Below are 15,636 nucleotides of genomic sequence, written 5' to 3' on the forward strand. Positions count from 1 at the left end.
AAATAATTTTTCAAAAAAAGATGAAAAATACTCATGGTCAACGGCTAGTAAAATCGGGATGGCCAATCGATCATGCCAAATGATAAAATTATTAAAACTGTAAACCTTTTGTTTACTATGACATGTTATTCAACCATACAAATACTTGTATGGTGCAATCCAAAAAAAGTGTGGGTAATTTTCCATGCACAAACTTTTTCTTGCCTTTATTGTAGTAATATAAAGGTATTCAATCTTTCCTTCATTTGCAGTCTCAATATGATAGTCATTTTGACGGATAACCTTGAAACTTAACAAGTTTCTTTGAGATTTACTACAATACATTGCATTATCAATGGCCAATATTGTTCCCCAAAGTGGTAAAAATATCGCTCTTTCAGAGCCTTCGATTAAATTTGTACTACAAGATATTTGTATTAACGTTCGCCCTTTTCATAATCAAATTAGAGAAATATCTCTTTTCTCTTAATATAGTGTGAGTTGTAGCGCTATCAAGAATGAACATATCTTCATTACTCATCTTGAATTCAATTGAAGATTGAATTTTTTTTTATTATCTTCACAAAATAAAAATACATGATAAGAAAGGTGAAATATCACAATCATACAATGAACTTAAGTACTTTTATTTATTGAAAAATAAAAATAACATAATTAAAAAACAAGATAACTAAGAAAAACCCACATAATTTATTTCTCCAATAAATTGATTTAGTTTTGATTTTCAAAGAAGTCTATAACTTTCAAATGAGTAATATCATTAAGGCCATCGAAATCATCATCTTTCAAATCAACTTTGCCTCAATATTGTCATCATATTTTTGTGAAGTTCCTGCCTCATCATCATTTTTGAAAGTCAAGTGTGATTCTATTCGGGCATTAGAAGAGGTCCCACATTTATTTCTCTTTCTTTTGAAAGAATCTTAATAAAGCCTAGCAAAATGATTAGGCACCCGGTATTCATTATTTCAATGGTCCTTCATGCCACAACAATGACAATTGCCTCTTGAAGGATTATTTTGAGGATTCATTTGGTCTTCTCTTTTCTGGTTACCACCTCCACAGTGATTATTATATCGTTTCCTGTCATTGTCATGCCCACACATATTATTATGGCCCAGATCTTATCGTCTTTCAGGCTGATCATGTGCTTGTACCCCATTTATTTTCGGTAATGGAGCAGCTTCAGTGGGATGGGATTTATGATTTTTCATCAAAATAAATTATGTTACTCAACCACTAGAAGGCATGAGACTAATTTAGAATACTTTTAAAAGCCTTTTTCACGGTATTGTTGCTGCAATATCACATTTGAGGCACGAACAGTAGAGACCTTTTCCATCATATCCTCATCATTTATAGTTTTACCACATATCAATTGGGAAACAATCTTGAATACAACAGAGTTATATTCAATAACGATTTTAAAATCTTGAAACCGTAAGTGCATCCACTTATAACGAGCTCTAGGCAGTACCGTGGTCTTTAGGTATTCATACCTTTTCTTCAAATTAGTCCACAATTCAAGTGAATCTTTCACTATGAGGTATTCAACCTTCAGTCCTTTATCCAAATGATGATGAAGGACAATCATAGTCTTGGCCTTGTCCTGGCTCGACGTTGCATTATCTAGGTGATAGTAGTACTAAGACCCTTAGCAGCTAACTGAATTTCAGCATCGAGAATTCATGATAAGTAATTTTTTTGGAGATGTCAAGTGCCACAAATTCAAGTTTTGACAAGTTCGACATGATGAAAACTATCATAAAAATAATGAAGTTAGACAAAAATACAATAACATAATCTCAAAACAGTAGACTTTTTTTTCTTTCAAAGATCTAACACTTTTTTTTAACAAAACAATGCGTTATTTTTCTTTTTCACAAAAACAAAGACTTTTAAAAATACATCATGAAGCAGTAACTTTATAAATACAATATGAACATCTACAATGTACACAAAATAAATAAATTAACAATACCTTCAAGCTAATATAAACATGAACTCAAATAATAACTATAAACAAAACAAAAAACTTACACCAAAAATGTTATTGCCCAACAACTTTAAATTGAAATTTCATGTTGTATATGACAAGAAAAATAACAAACGAAATATTTGGTAAAAGAAAATAACAAACTACAATGTTCAAGACAAATAAATTGATTATACCCCATGGATTGAAAACTTAGAAAAAAAAAAGTAGAATCATATTGATAATGTATTTCAATATTAAGAACAAAATTGCAAGAAAGAACAATAATAACAATATAGAACAATATAGCAAAAGAACAATATAAGATAAGTTTCATTCAAGTGTATCAAACATCTTTCTCAAGACCTCTATTTATCTATAATCTATATCTATAATATATTAAAAGTGTGAAGGGCTTTAGAAATATTATTTGAACTTTTCGCCCTTCATTAAAAGTCTTTGCTTTAGACAAAATCGTCTTTTCACTATTTTTTCCTAATATTTAAGAGTTGAAAATTAATTAAATATATTTATGTTAAACCCTTTCCTTATTAGAAGTCATCAGAATTTCAATATTTTTTCCTAATTTAAGAGTTGAAATTAATTAAATATATTTATGGTAAAAATATTTCCTTATTAGAAGTCATCAAATTAATGACAATTAATACCTTTTTCATTAGTTTAAGAATTCTAAATCAACTAAATTTAATTTTAAGTATATTTAAAAAATATAGAAATAAATATAAAATCGTTAGAATAAAAAAATTTAGGAAGTATCAGATTTCTAAAATTTTTAAGTACATAATAAGAATGTAATCAATGATTATGTAAAAACTTGACTTTAAGAATAAGGAAAGATTTATATATATATATATAATCATAAGACAAATATGGTTCAATTTGATGTGTCTCTCTTAGTCTATGGCAACAAAGGAAAGCGAAACTACATAGCAAACACAAAAGTGATGATCCGTCAACCACTTGAAACTTCTGGTGGTAAAATATATATGTGCATATATTTATGTTTACATTATTATATTAAAGTGTGAAAGATTTTTAAAAAATGTTTTGAACTTTTACACTTTATTAAAAATCTCTGCAATAGACAAAATTATTTAATTTTAAATAATCAAATGTTACACGTGCGAGGCACGTGCGGATTAAACTAGTATTATTATATATAGGAACTTCAAAAAGTGTCATAAACATGACATTAATTTATGAGAAGGTGGAAAAAAATATGTGGGAGTGAATGATTAATGGGGAGGTAGTGAAGATGCTAGAATTACTACACATAAAAAGAAGTCTACTTAGGCTGTATTTATTTTTTTTTAGATTCAGACGTCTGAATTTGCATGCACATCTGAATGATTAAGATGTTGTCTCTAGATCTGAAAACTGAATAATTAAGACTGTTTGTTTTTCAATATCTGAATGTGCAAAAAAAAAAAATTATTTGTATATATAATAAAATAAAAAATACAATTCAAATAAAAAACTAATTACATATCAGAAAAGTATGTAATTTAATACAATAAAATTATATTATTTGATTGAAAAAAATATTTATGTTTGTTAGTGATAGTGGAGATGGTTTATAATAGTGGTTGCGATGACAATGATTGATGTTAATGATTAGTAATATTAGTGGTGATAGTTGTGATGGTTGGTATTATAGTGATGTTATGATGGCGGCGGTTGATGGTCGTGGTGGTGGTTGTGATGTGACGTTACTTGATGTTAGTAGTTGAAGGTGTTGATTGTGATGGCTGAAAAATAAATGCATGATGGTTGACGATGTGTTGGTGCTAGTTGGAGATGTTATTAGTTGTGATGGTGGAGATGGTTGTTAGTAGAGATAAATTATAGCGATGATAATGATTGAAGTGATGGTAGAGGTGGCATTACTAATAGCAATGGCGGTGGCCGCCGAAGAATGTGTAGATGTTGTGATGTATTAATATGGAGGTTGTGATGTATTATTGGTCGCAGTTAGCGGTGGTGCTAGTTGTGATAGATGAATTGGTCGATAGTAGGGATTGACCAGTAGTGGTTGATGATGGTGGTGGTAGCGGTAAATATAATTAGAATAATAGAGGTAGTAGGTGTAGTAGCAATTGACAATAGTGGTTGGTAGCGATATTTGTTGTCGATGATGGTTGTGATGGTGGAGGTGGTGGGTGGTAGTTGACAATAATGGTGGTGGCAGAGGTGGTGATTGATGATTATAAAAAGAGTGACGGTGAATATTATCCAACACCAAAATACCTCTTCAGACCTATTAAGACTTGATTCTAGATCTGAATGATTAAGACCTATTCAAACATATTAAGAGCTAAAATATTAATAAAAATCAAATGCACTTAATGTTCTGAAGTTTGAACCATTCAGATTCAGACCTTCATTAAGTGCAAACAAATGAGCCCTTAATCTTGTGAAATGGACTTTTTTTTTTTCAAAACATAAATTATGTGCTATTTTATATGCTTGTAATCTATGCTTTGATAGCAAATCTTGCTATTTAAAGTAGTCGTTTGGCCATGAGTATTTTTCCACTTTTTTTCAAAAAATTATTTTACTTAAGTGAAAAAATGAAAATCACAGTGTTTGGCCATGAAAATTCCAAATACTACTAGAAATTGTATTTTGGAAAAGTGAAACAAGAAAAACTTGTTTTCACTTTTTTTCACTCCTTTTCTCACAAAATTTCAAAAATAACTTTAATTTATATTCATGGTCAAACACAACACCAACTCCAACTTCAATTATAACTCTATTTCAACTTTAGAAAATTATGTTTTCATGGCCAAACGGGATCTTAGACTCTATTTCACTAGGATTTAACATATATACAAGGATTAAAAAACAAAACAAAAACCATGAAACCTGTGTTATTTTTTAGTTATTTAACTTTTTTTTATAAACAATAATCATCTATAATTATTTTTTAAAATAACAAAATTGTAGTATACAATTTTTTTTATATTGGACTAAATCTTTCTCTAAGAATAATGGTGGGAAACTAGGCAGGCAGTGTGACTTGCAGATTTACTTTCTATATCTTGTCATTATCATCATCACTGAGGCACGTCACTTTTTTTTTAATTTTTGTGTAAAACGTAATATTTTTTTTTTTATAAAACGTAATAATTTATTACGTTTTAAAAATAATTTTTTCACTATACACAATCGTTATATCATCGTTAAGAAAAAAGTATAAAACATAACAAATTATTACGTTTAGCCTATTCTGATAACTTATTAAAGAAGTGACCTATTTTGGTCACTTTGTTCATTTCTTGGCTTATTTTGGTTCCGAGTTCTAAACTTTGCTTATTGTTACCACTTCTTCATTTTTACTTGTTCATGTTGTTGGGTTCAAAATTGAGAGGGCGTCATACGTAAGCTATTAGTTGCAAACCATAAAGAAAATAATTTAGATGACAAAGAAAAACATACTAAAAATATATTATTGATATGATTTGGTCAAGCAACCTACATATTGAAAACTAATATAAAAAACATAAATATGTTATAAATATATTTACATTATAGTGAATGTCTATCAAGATCTAATAAGATCTATCAAGATCTAGTTGATATCTATCAGAATTTGAAGTATCTGTCTTTTAGTCAGAAAGTAGGAGTAAATTTCCCTTATAAATAAAAAGGCTTCCTTCATTGTAAATAATCCTCAAGGATCCAAGACTCCTCAAGAGAAATAAGAATTACTCAATCTCTTCTCTCTCTATTCTTCTTTTTTATTTTTAGTTATTTCATAACACGTTATCAGCACGAGACTTTAAATCTCATCATGTTCTAATTGAATAATGTTTTCTTGTTGGTGATTTTCTTATGATTTTTCTTGGAACTAACAATGATTGTGTTAAGGCAATTGTTTGATACTGGAACCGGTACAAGGTATATTTTTATTTAATAATAAATCTTTATCCAATAGATTTACTTAAGTTACAGGTGAAATTCGGTAATTAAGAAGAGATTATTACATATTACGGAGGGAGTCAAAATCAGTAAAGGAAATATTTCATCCCTATTCTCCTTTAAATAATATTTTAACATGTCACATGATATAAAGAAAAAAAAATCTTTCCAATTTTTGTTGTACAGTAAATTCTCATCAGTAATTTAACTTGAGATGCTTTGATCAATTATAGTTGACAGATATGGTGTTGGATTTCTTACAATCACAAGGTAATTTTCTTTTGAATCACTCAAGGGTAAGACGGTGGATTCAAATCTCATCGCACTAAAAAGATAAGACATCGGGTTAGAGTCCCGATGCACCATGATAATATGTTGAGTTCAAGTCTCATCGATTTATGCCTAAGACGCCTTTATATGGATAAGACGTTGAGTTTAAATCTCAATGCTCCATATTGATGATATTATGATGGTTAAGGCAAAATAATGGTATTTGGTGAAACATGTCCCATTAAATATGTTCTATTCCTTGAATTGAATATGGTAGCAATAAATCATATATATGCCTCAATTTGTTTTTGTAGTAGCTATCATAATTTGATATGCTTAAGGCACAATTATATTTTATTCTTCGGGAATGAGAATTTTGATTATTATAAATACAGATCTAGACCCTGAGAGTAAATGTGACTATATATAAATTTGAACGTGCTAGTGGTTGTAAGAAAATCACAATCTACCTCCGAAAGAGGTAAAATAATTGAGAAGGATTATTTTGAAATTTACTTCTAAAGTAGTAAATCTGAAATTTATTTATGTAATAGTAAATATGAAATTTACTAAAGTAAAAGGTACATGTCACGGTGAACTTGTGTTTACTACCATGAATGAGTTCATAAGTTGATATGAACAATTGTGACATCTCAAAAATGTGCATATTGAGTATTAGACATGTATTGAAGAACTAGAAGATTCTTCAAGAATTGTTTATGTTACTTGCTCTCATGATCAGTTAGTTGGACCAACTAATTTTGGGATTTGATTCCTCAAAATCTGAAAAGTATGAAAGGCAAATATGGGCATGTTCACCTGTCATGTGATCTATTAAGATGCATCGATATAAGATGATCACATCTGAGTTTATTGTCAACCTGCAGTTTGACATTCATAAAGTTGCTTGCTCAATAAAATTGAGTTAAGAGCATAACTATCAGATTGTATAATCAAGACAATTCATCTTGATGATGATGGTTTGGCATTGAATGCATTCGATAAATAGCTAAAGCATTGCTAATAAGAACAAATCTTTATGTGTTGATTTGAAATATGATATATTACATACAGAAGTACTTGTATGCATCAAACCAATAAATTATGATTAACTCCCCTCAAAGTTGGTTCCGAGCCAGGAACCACTCATTGTCCATATAATAGTTTTGATGTGCGATATACAATTAATGAATATACCATGATGCACATAGATGAATTCCTCAAAGAAGATGGAGGATGTATGTCAGTTTTTCTAACATAAAGGGGAGATTATAAGCAACTATGAAGTATGTTAGGAATTATCATCAAATCCTCATTCAAAAGATAATTCAAGTCAAATACCAAAAGCATCTTATATTAAGCTGCAAATGTTTCTATTTTGTGTCCCTGAAGGACAAAGTCTACGCATTCGTGGAGCGTGATAGACCAATCAGTTCCAAATGAAATAATCCTTGGAAAGAATAAGGAGAAAATATTCATAATAAGAAGGAAATGTGCTCTTGAAGACCCTATGACATAATACTTCATGAAACCTTATGAGAGGTTCAGGTACCTGAAAATAATAAAGTGATGAGATCTCAAAATGTTATGTCACATGGTGAACCGATGCAAAATGATATATTATCGATAATATCTTTGATACAATATTAGCGCAATATTGTAAAAAACTATGAGGATCTGAATTCTACATTTATTTAATCATGCTGGCGTAGAAATATTTATCAATTGACATGAAAGGATGCATCTTGGTAAGCATGAAACTTATTTGATTTGCAGTTTAGATACTTGAAGATGTCGCACATGATATGATGAATATTGTCACTTGACAAAATTTATATGAAACTTCTTAAGGATTCAAAATGTGTGAAGCATATAAAAGTTTCTGGAAAACTTATTTATAATCCTTATATCATATAAGCTTATAGCATGAAAATTATTGAAACTCTTGGAGAGTTTTTAAAAGCAATAGATTGTTTGCTGACATAAGAAATATACCGAATTGAATTGGTTATGAAGTACTATATCTTAGTGCAATTGATGTACTAATGTATCTTGCAAATACTATAAGGCCTGATATAGCCTTGTTAATCAATTTGTCAGCAAGGTATATTTTTGCTTCTACTAGAAGACATCAAAATGGGATAAAATATATGAGCTTGTTTTATTCTAAAGATTGTAGTCCCGATCTTATTGGTCATGCTGATATTGGATACTTATCTGACCCACATAAAGCTCGGTCTTAAATAGGTTATATGTACATATGTGGTGGTACTGTTATATCTTAGAGATATACAAAGTGGTCTATCGTATCCACATCATCGAACCATGCTGAGATAATAGCTATTCATGAAGCAAGCCGAGAATGCGTATGGTTGAGGTCAATGATACATCTCATTCAAGAAAAATATATGGAAATGCGATAATATACCCATAATTTTATATAGAAATAATGCAGCATGGATAGCACATCTTAATGGAGGATTCATAAAAGAAGATAAAACGAAGCATACTTCATTAAAGTTTTTCTACATACATGAGCTACAAAAGAATGGTGATATTAACGTGCAACAAATTCATTCAAGTGACAATGTGACTGATTTATTCACCAAGTCTCCTCCAATTGCAACTTTCAAGAAGATGGTGCACAAGATCGGGATGCAAAGGTTCAAGGATGTTCTCATTAGGGTGAGGTAATATGCGCTATACTTTTTTTCCCTTTCAAGGTTTTTTTCCATTGGGTTTTCCTTGTAAGGTTTTTAATGAGGCGGCTGAAATGCGTATTGTTAGAGATGTGTACTCTTTTTCCTTCACTAGATTTTTTCCCACTGGGTTTTTCCTAGTAAGGTTTTAACGAGGCACATTATCTATCAATTAAACAACATTCAAGGGGGAGTGTTATAAATATATTTACATTATAGTGAATGTCTATCAAGATCTAATAAGCTCTATCAAGATCTAATTGATATTTATCAGGATTTGAAGTATTTATCTTTTAGTTAGAAAGTATGAGTAAATTTTTCCTATAAATAGAAGGGCTTCCTTCATTATAAATAATCCTCAAGGATCCAAGACTTCTCAAGAGAAAGAAGAATTACTCAATCTCTTCTCTCTCTACTCTTCTTCTTTATTCTTAGTTATTTCATAACAAAAAAAAACTATTTGGAGAAAATCTCATCCTAAACAAGCCTCATAACGACTACGTTGTGGATGCTATTGTGTTATAGTATGAGAAGAAGGGTCTTTATAGAGATCTAAAACCTTTTCTATAAGAAAGAGATTTGTCAAATATGAAAAAGTTTTATATTTTTCTTTTAGGAAAAATAAAAGTAATTATGGGACTACTTTTATTTTCCTTCAATAGAAAATTAAAACTCAATTTGGTAAGAAAATCAGGGCAAAAACCCTAACAAATCTTTTCTTTTTGGCTTGATTTTCTTCACTTGATCCGCCTTCTTCGCATTACATATATGATTTTGATTCTTCACATAATCTTCATATATCTGTTGTTTGTCATGCTTAAAAATTGAGCTTTTGGGTTAAAAGTATATGAGCTCTTTTCGGGTTAAAAATATTGGAGCCCTTTGTAGAGTTAAAAGTATGCTTTATTTTCAAATATGTAACAGCAGGATTGTTGAAAATATTATTGATAATTGTAGTTTTATTTTAACAAAATATCTTCACAATCATTAAATTGGTTGCAACTTTAATCTCAATATGTCCTCAATCTGAACCATCAGATCATTAAACCATAGACACGGATATCACTTGTTGGTTCGAAATCGAGAGGGCATCATACAGAAGTTTAAAGTTTGCAAACCACAGCGATGATAACTCAGATGGCAAAGAAAAACATAATACTAAAAATATATTATTGATATGATTTGGTCAAACGACCTACACATTGAAAACTAATATAAAAAACATAAAAAAATATTTGGAGAAAATCTCCTCTTAAACAAATTCATAATGACTACATTGTGGATGCTATTGTGTTATGGTATGAGAGAAGAGTCTTTATAGAGTTACAAAATCTTTCCTCCAAGAAAGAGGTTTGTCAAATATGAAAAGGTTTTATATTTTTCTTATAGGAAAAGATAAAAGTAATTATGGTACTACTTTTATTTTCCTTCAATAAAAAATTAAAACTTAATTTTGGTAAGAAAATCAGGACAAACACCCTAACACATGTTTGACTTGACAAACTCTTTGAGAGAAATAATAACAAAATACTCAGATATATAATCTTACAAACTAAACACCTTTTAAGAAATAATAAATAAACAATAATTTTACTACAAAAATAAATATAGTATTTAATAATATGAATAAAATAAATACAAAGTGGTAAATTATTTTTTTATTTTATTTTTAATAAACAAAGTATGAAAACTATTTTTAATATACCGAACAAATAAAGATGGACGAAGAAAGTATTATATTTTGATTATCAAAGTACTCCCTCCATTCAACAATACTTATCCACTATTAACTTGTCGCATCTGTTAAGAAACAATAAATTATAGGGGTAACTTTATTATATTGTCATTTAAATATAATAAATTTAATATCTTAAAAAATATATTGAATGATGAATATTATTTAATAGTAAAAGTAAAATGGAAAGAAAGAGATAAATTATTTATTAATTTTTTAAATTAAATAAATATTATTAAATATTTATTTTTATATAATGATAAATATTGTTTGACGTAGTATATTCTTTTACATAAAATGGTATCGAAAATTTTCTTTGACCAATTTTTCGAGTCATGGAAAATATTTATTTCCGTCTTTTGGGACATTCGATTTCATTGGAGTCCTTCGAGAACATTTGATTTTATTGGAAAAATAATACTTGTGTCTTCTGGGATCATTTGATTTCATTTTTTGAAAAAGATAACCTAGTCCTTCTTGCTTTGGAGCCAAGTAATGTCGCGTGCGTCAGACCCCACAGTCCCACACCCAAAACTCAAAACTATGTATGTTTGGATTAGTTTATTAGGGATTTTTTAAAAATAGCGGCACTTTATTATAAAAATTTTCTTTCATAGTCACATTTTATATGATTATCATTTATAGTCATTGTATTTATTTTTACTTAGTGGTCTGTATTCATAAAAAATATAAATATACTACATATTTAGTTTCGTCAAAAATACTATCATTATTTTTATATATATATTTTTTCGTGTTTTCCCTATTTTTTCTTCTTCTTCTTCTTTTTTTTTTTCATTTTTTTCATTTTTTTGTCTCTTTAATCTATAACTTTTATTCTCTTTCTTCGATTTTTTTTATTTTCCCTTTTGTACTTATTTTTTTTAATTATTTTTTTATTCTATTTTATATTTTTTATATTTTCAAAAAATATGACTAGTCGAGCATAAATCATGAATGATAACATAAATACCATAATTGTTTATCGTATTTGTAGTCATATCGTATTTATATTTTTGTATTTATTGATACAACTGTATTTGTATTTTAAAGTTTGCGTTTGTATTTATATTTTATAATTCACATTTGTATTTGTATTTTATAGTTCGTACTTGTATTTGTATTTGTTAGTTTGCGCCGTCATTAATATTTTATATAATTCGTACTTGTATTTTATAAAACTGTTTTGTATTTGTATTTTATAATTGACTGCATATTATATTGGATTATATTTATATTATGATTTTATTGTGTTCGTATATTTAGATTATATTTGGATTATACTTGTATTTGTATTCTATTTTCGTCAATAGTTTTTTATTTTTTTAAAGAATTATATTGTATTTGTATTTGTAAGTTGATTTCATATTGTATTTAGCCGTGACTATATACAATTTATCATTTGTATTTGTATACAAACAAATAAATGCATTAATTGTACTTTCTTGATTCTAAAATATATAAATATGTAATGTATCATTTGATACAAATGTACCATTTTGTATTTGTATATCAAAATTATCATTCATATTTGTAAATAAACAAATATCACTTGATACAAATACAATTACAAACAAATGAAACAAATGAATTTACATATTGTATTTGTATAAAAATTTGAATTGTATTTATTTGTATCAATAAATACAACTCGTATCAATAAATATAAACAAGTATTCAACAACAACAACATACCCAGTGTATTTCCACCTAGTGGGGTCTGGGGATGGTAGAGTGTACGCAGACCATATCACTACCTCAAGAGAAGTAGAGAGGCTATTTTCGATAGACCCCCGGCTTAGGACCAATAACAGTATAACAAATACAAAAAGTAGGCACATATAAACTAGTATGTTACACAAAACAAACTAACCATATAACAAACACAAAAGATAATTCCCTAATAAACTAGTACGGGAATGCAAAAAAGCCAACACCACTAGCCCCAAACTACAACCACAACACTACGAACCAGAAACTCCAGACCCAAAGAAGCACTCCCCTATTACTACCTCCACGCTCCCACCCTCTATCTTAATTCGCGTTCTCCACACTTTTCTATCAAGGGTCATGTCCTCTGTAAGCTGTAATTACTCCATATCATGCCTAATCACCTCCCTCCAATATTTCTTCGGTATACCTCTAGCCCGCCTAAAACCATTCTTAGCCAGAGTCTCACACCTCCTCACTGGAGCATCAGGGCCCCTCCTCATTACATGCCCGAACCAATGTAGCCTCACTTCTAGTAACTTATCCTCCACCGAGGCAATTCCCACCTTCTCGTGAATAATCTCATTCCTCACCTTATCTTTCCTGGTATGTCTACATATCCATCGCAACATTCGTATCTCCGCCACCTTCACCTTTTGGATGTGGGAGTTCTTAACTGGCCAACACTCTGCTCCATACAACATAGCAGTCCAGACTACCACTCTGTAGAACTTACCTTTAAGTTTTAGGGGCACTTTTTATCACATAGGACTCTCGAAGCGAGCCTCCACTTCAACCACCTTGCCCCAATACGATGTGTGACATCCTCGTCAATCTCACCATTATCCTAAATTATAGACCCCAGATACTTGAAACTCTCCATCCTCTGGATAACCTGAGAGTCTAGCTTCACAACCACTCCATCTTCTTGTGACATATCACTGAACTTACACTCCAAGTACTCCATCTTGGTTCTACTTAATCGAAAACCTTTAGATTCAAACGTCTGTCTCCAAATTTCCAACTTATCATTAACTCCACCCCGAGTCTCGTCAATCAGAACCACATCATCTGCAAATAACATACACCAAGGCACCTCCCCTTGAATATATAGCTTCAAAACATCCATCATCAAAGTAAATAGAAACGGGCTAAGAGTCGATCCCTAGTGCAACCCTATCAAAATTGTGAAGTGCCCTGAATCTCCACCTACCGTATTCACACAAGTCTTCATGCCATCATATATATCCTAAATCGACCTAGTGTACACCACGGGCACCCCTCTATCCTCCAAGCACCTCCACAGAATCTCCCTGGGAACTCTATCATATGTCTTCTCTAGATCAATAAACACCATGTGTAAGTCCTTCTTCCTTCTTGAAACTGCTCCACTAATCTCCTCACAAGGTGAATGGCCTCAGTGGTCGAGCAACCAGGTATGAAACCGAACTGATTCTCAGAGATCGTCACGATCCTCCTCATCCTCAACTCTACCACCCTTTCCCAAACCTTCATAGTATGACTCAACAACTTAATACCTCTATAGTTGTTACAACTCTGAATGTCTCCCTTGTTATTATACACTGGAATAATCGTGCTCCACCTCCACGCTTCAGGCATCTTAGAAACTCTAAAAATAATATTAAACAACTTTGTCAACCACTCCAAACCTGCCCCGCTAGTGCTCTTCCAAAAATCTACTAGAATCTCGTTTGGCCCCGTCGCCCTATCCCGCCGCATCCCGCGAATAGCCCCCTTGACCTCCTCAATCTCGATATACCTACAATAACTATAATCGCGATCCTCCTCAGATATCTCCAAGTCTCCCAACACAAAACCTTTGTCCCCCTCGTCATTCAAAAGTTTATGAAAATAGGACTGTCATCTCTCCCTAATGAGGGCATCCTCAACTAACACTATACCATCATCTCCTTTGATGCACTTTACTTGGTCAAGGTCACAAGCCCGCTCCCTGGACTTGGCCATCCTATACAACTTCTTATATCCTCCTTTCTCCTCGAAAGCCGTATACAAACTCTCAAAAGCTGTTGTCTTAGCCGTCGTAACCACTAACTTAGCCTCTCTTCTAGCTACCTTATACTCCTCCTTATTCTTCTGTCTTTCCTCATCATCCTTACTCCTAACCAACTTAGCATTAGCCATCATCTTAGACTCCACCTTCTCTTGACCTCTTCGTTCCACCACCAGTCTCCTCGATATTTGCCAGATCGACCTCTCGAGACACCCAATACCTCTCTAGCGGTCTTCCTAATGCAACTGGTAGTCGTCTCCCACATATTATCCACACCCCCTCTACTCTCCCATGCCCCCTACTCTTCAACTTCTCTTCTATCTCCAAAGCACTAGCCAAAGTCAAGCTACCACACTTAATCCTAGGTCGTGCCTCCCCACTTCTCTTCTTTTTGCCCTTATTTATAACCAAGTCTATCACCAACAACCTATGTTGAGTCGAGAGATTCTCGTTATGTATGACTTTATAGTTTTTACATAGCGTTCAATCCCTTTTTCTAAGAAGTAAAAAGTCTATCTGAGTTTTGGCCACTGAACTACGAAACGTAATAAGGTGATCCTCCTTCTTTGAAAAGCTCGAATTCGCTATCCACAACCCAAAAGCCCTAGAAAAATCCAATAGAGAAGTTCCTTCTTCATTCCGCTCACCAAATCCGAAACTGTCATACACATCATCGTACCCTCTCGACAAAGACCCAATATGCCCATTGAAATCCCCTTCCACGAAAAGCTTCTCAGTGCTCGGGATGCTCCTCACCACCTCATCTAAAACCTACTTGCGGGGGCGTAGGCACTAATAACGTTCACAGTAGACCCTCCCATGACCAACTTAATAGACATCAGTCTATTACTAACTCTCTTTACCTCTACCACTTGCTCCCTAAGATCCTTATCTACTAAGATACCTACCCCATTTCTATGTCTCACGCTACCCGAGTGCCACAACTTATATCTATCCACATCTCTCGCTTTATTGCCTACCTATTTAGTTTCCTGGACACACGCTACACTAACCCTCCTCTTTCTAAGAATCTTCACTAGCTCTATAGACTTACCCTGCAAAGTACCGATGTTCCAAGACCTAACTCGCAACCTAGAAGCTCCCTTATCCCGCCTAATCTTACTACCCCTAGCCCCTAACCCCAAACACGATCCTAAAGCCAACCCAGACCCAACCCCCCCAAACCCCAACCCAGACCCAACACCTCCTGACCCTGACCCTGACCCCAACCCCGACCTATGATATGACCTTTGTCTAACATCACCAATTACCG

Source organism: Capsicum annuum, chromosome 1 (assembly GCF_002878395.1).
Source record: "Capsicum annuum cultivar UCD-10X-F1 chromosome 1, UCD10Xv1.1, whole genome shotgun sequence".
Taxonomy (NCBI): domain Eukaryota; kingdom Viridiplantae; phylum Streptophyta; class Magnoliopsida; order Solanales; family Solanaceae; genus Capsicum; species Capsicum annuum.